A 4180-nucleotide genomic window follows, 5' to 3' on the forward strand; every position below is an offset into this window, starting at 1 on the left:
AAAAAAAAAAAAAAAAAACCTTAGGCACACATTTGTTTGCTACCCCCTTTCCATGTGCTTCCCCAACCCTTTGGACATGGGATTACAATGTCATTTATCAGACTTTCGCTGTTCACATATCTATGTCTCTAGATAGACTCAGAGAACTTAGGTTGCATCTTATTTATTTTTATATTCCCAGAGCGCAAAATAGTTTCAAGTGTTTAAGCAAAATAAATAAACAGTGTATACTCACAAAACCAGTTCTCAATTCCCCATGGTGTAGCCTGACAGAATTTACCACTGACCAGAACATCCTCCAGCTTGAACCCTGTTCTAAATAAACATAGAAACACAAAGTTATCTGTATCTGTCCATCTGCAGATGGGTACTGAGGACTCCTGAGAATTATTTAAATGTGTTCCCAATAAATAAATGAAGTATGTGTCTCTTTCCTTAAAAAAAAAAAAAGTGGACGCTCAATAAATGTTTATAAATGTATAGCAAAAAGACGAAGATAAAAATGTGTTTTCTTTTGCGATCCTATCTGCCTATTATTAGCACTCAGTGATAAAGTAATAATTTCCTTTTACAAGCCTTTTTTCTCATTGTAATCTCATGTTTTGAGTTTAGAACGAATGCTGACCAAGACTTATTCGATGTCCCACTCATTTTGTCCCATTTTATTTTATTTTATTTTACTTTATTTTCTTTTATTTAAGCAGCAACTCACTATGTAATACAGGCTGACCTTGAACTCATTTGTGTGGTCAGGCTGCTCTTAAACTCATCATAATCCTCCTGCCTCAGCCTCCCAAGTGCTGGGATTCTAGGCATGTACCACTATGTCCAGCTTATCTTAATTTTCATCACATCATTAATAAAAATAAGTGAATGCATTTTAATTGTAATTCAAATCTCTAATTCCATTTTAAAACTTTTAATAGCTGAAGATAAAAATCTACATCTTGAGATTAAGAAATCTGCACTCTGTATTTATACTTAAAATAAATTACAACTGAGAATTCTCCACACCTTTAAAAGTGATTGACAAACATATAAAGTTATTAGTTTATCTTTTCTTACAACACCAAAGTGAAACAGTATCACTGTTTACTATTTGTCTCTAGAATTCATTCTGAAAGAAAATTCATTAAACTAATAAACTCCTAATGTAGTTAGCTACAATAATAAACCAATCATTATTACATGTATTTTTCTGCACATTGGGAAAAAATGTCTTTAGAGCTGAGAATAGCAGCTATTCCTAAATATTTATAAATGTAAAGTATACCATTTATCAGAGGATTTATTTACAATCCTCTGCTATTAGCATTGTTATGGGCAGCAAATCCCATACACTGTGCTGTGTCACATCACTTTTGCAAAACCTGCTACTCACGGAAACCAAATAAAGCACCGCACTCTTTCTAACCTATGGGATTCCAAAGAAGCAGAGTATGTTTGCTCATTTTCACTGTTTCATGATTTTTCAATTCATTATTCAAGTATTTCAGTTCAAAGATAACAAGTCAACAAGTACCAACTTTAAAAGATAAACTATTTCTTCACAACAATATCAAGAGATATAATAAACTCAGAAACATACTATACATATGTAGAACTTTGGAAATTGATGAAAGTATAATACCAAAATTGGTTTCCAAAGTAACTGTGCCCATTTACATTCCTATAAGAAATGCATAAAAGATCCTCTGTGGAGGACCACCTGAGCAGCTCTCCTTCAAAGAACAGCGACTGTCTCCATCTTAACTGAACCTGACCCTGTTTCCTTGTATTGATATGTACAGAGCTGGCTAGGACTTCTGTTCATCCTTTCAACTGGACTTAAGCAATGTATATTGGTCTAGCTGAGGTGCTGGTGATAGTCTTTGTAGCTGGCATGCATGTTTCCCTGGTAACCTACACCTGCTGCTCTTTAAAGTGAACCAGGTTGAGACAAGACAAAGAGCCAATGCTCCATGCTGCCAGCTGGGATGGAGCCTCGAGACAGAGGCTATGACTTCCTGGGGCTTGAAAGTTTACACCAGAGCTGAAGTACCAGGCCCCCCAAAACATCAGATACTAACTCAGCAACATAAAACAGTTTACTTTCTCTGCATATGGCAGAGGTAAATGTAGGCCACCCACCTAGTTCAGCTCACAGTAGTCACCTACTTCCCACAATTCTCGGTCATTCCTCCTCAAGCCACTCCTCTACTAAATAAAACCCAATGAGGCCCTGGGTCAGCCTCTTGGTTCCGGAAAGCCATCTTCATGGCTGGACTTAGGGCCCCTTGGCTCCCCAATAATTATAAATGTTTTAGTGTATTTACTTTCGCTGTGGGTTGCACTGGGAGTGGTAGATTGGAATTAACTTGGTGGGATTCCAATAACATATCTTTGGGATTACAAATATTAACTTCTTGGATTGAGACGAGAACCAGGAAGGGACTCCTACAATCCTCTTGCTCTAAAATCTAACATGCAGTATTTTCAAACTTTTAATTTGCGAAGAGTGAATAGCATAAAATGTTATCTCCTCTGCATACCCTTCTCACAAGGCCAAGTGCCTTCTGTATTTCTATCAGCGGTAGGTGTTAGTGCCCCAGTAAAGTTCTGCTGATGTCCATTTTCCTCTCACTGTGTTTTCTTACTGGGTTTAGACAGCTCTTGGTGTGTTCTTGTTTTAACCTCTTTTGTTTGTACCAATAGCTTCTCTAAGTATAACTTTTTGTTTTCTTTATAAAGAGAACTGCAATTTTTTAATATAAAGTTTATTTACTCTAAACAGCAACACAGACAAAACGCCATATGAACACAAAGAAAGTGATACAAAGTTCAGGCACTAGCTGACTTTGGATCTGAGGCTCATGAGCAGCACAACCCAGGTTCTGAGGAGCCAGATGGGGGGAAAGGGTGCAAGTGATTTTTTTGTCGACCAGCCCGCGAGAGGCTCTAGACAGCTCTGAGCAGCAGAAAGCTGCCCGCCTCCGAGAGCACAGTGGCAGTAGCTCCTAGGGGACTTACCCAAGTATACAACTTTGTAATTTTACAGCAGTTGAAATACTGACATCAATATGAAAATGAAGTTTTACATAATAATCAAAAATACAAAAGACTGAAGGAAGAGGCCATGTATGAGAGCGGGGTGACTCAGTGGATGAAAACTGATGCCAGTGGCAGGAATGAAGATGGCACCTACCCAGCCCTCCCAGGCAACTACTGACTGCAGCAGCAACTCTAGATTTGCAAGAGTAAATGAGTTCTTGCCAAACCAGTCCCTTCCTTTCTGCAGAGCTATAAGGCTGCTGCTTACGAGGGTACAAACTTCTTGGCTTGCTCTCAAACCTCTTCTCATATTCCATTCTGTTTTGGCAGTAGAGCCCGTAGGCCTCTGCTTGAGCTGGATCTTGGATATTTGGTTCATTTAGAAGTTCCTATAGCTCAACGCATTAAAGCGCCTACAAGCAGGCACAGGGTCCTGGGGTTCAATCCCAGGGCTTCCGTGTCAGCCCCACCCCGGGGGCACACTGACACAGCAATTGAGACTGGGTGTGATGGCACAAGCCTGTAATCCCAGCTCTTGGGAGGCTGTAAACAGGTGGATCACTACGAGTCCAATCTGTGTAGTGAGACCCTGAACACACTGTAGACCCTTCCCTGAAAAAAAGTTCCTGTGTTCCTAATAAGATCTGTTTGGTCATGACAGCTGGCCTCCAGTCCTTGTCCTCCTCCATGAGGGACAGGCACACTGTGCTTGAGGGGCACACATTCAAATGGGAGATTGCTGGCTCAAATTCACACTTTGGTGGTGAGGATAGCTAATCATCCTTAGAAAACACCCGCAGCTTGAAGAGCCTCCTTCCAGGGAGCCCCCTTCTTCCTGGGATGGCACCATCCCAGTTCATCGGGTTCACTGTACCGCTAGGATTCTTGGTGGGGACAGCCACAAAGCCAAACGCCTGGTCTTTTCTCCAAGCTTTTCTCTCCCGGGCAAGTCTGCTGAGGGCAGTCACCGACATATTCAAAGTTCCTGGCAGCCGCAGCCCAACACATCGCAGTGGCAGAGGCAGAAGCAGCAGTACTCCTTTTGTCTTGGGACTTCCCTCCACACCCCAAGAACTGCAATTATCATGTGCTATGAACATGCACTAGTAACTAACAAAAAGAATTTATGATACAAAAGTTTTTAATTTTC

At 40.6% G+C, this 4180-nt stretch overlaps 1 protein-coding gene and 1 pseudogene across 1 annotated transcript in view; both read right to left on the reverse strand.

The window, feature by feature from the left end:
- LOC105742289 overlaps nucleotides 1–4010 on the reverse strand; it is a 13388-nt pseudogene extending 9378 nt beyond the window's left edge.
- Nucleotides 1–4180, reverse strand: part of Ctnna3 (catenin alpha 3) — a 1779311-nt gene that overhangs the window by 1755941 nt on the left and 19190 nt on the right. The gene's annotated exons all lie outside the window — the stretch shown is intronic.

The sequence above is a fragment of the Octodon degus genome, unplaced genomic scaffold (genome assembly GCF_000260255.1).
Source record: "Octodon degus isolate 3935 unplaced genomic scaffold, OctDeg1.0 scaffold00046, whole genome shotgun sequence".
In the NCBI taxonomy this organism is placed as follows: Eukaryota; Metazoa; Chordata; class Mammalia; order Rodentia; family Octodontidae; genus Octodon; species Octodon degus.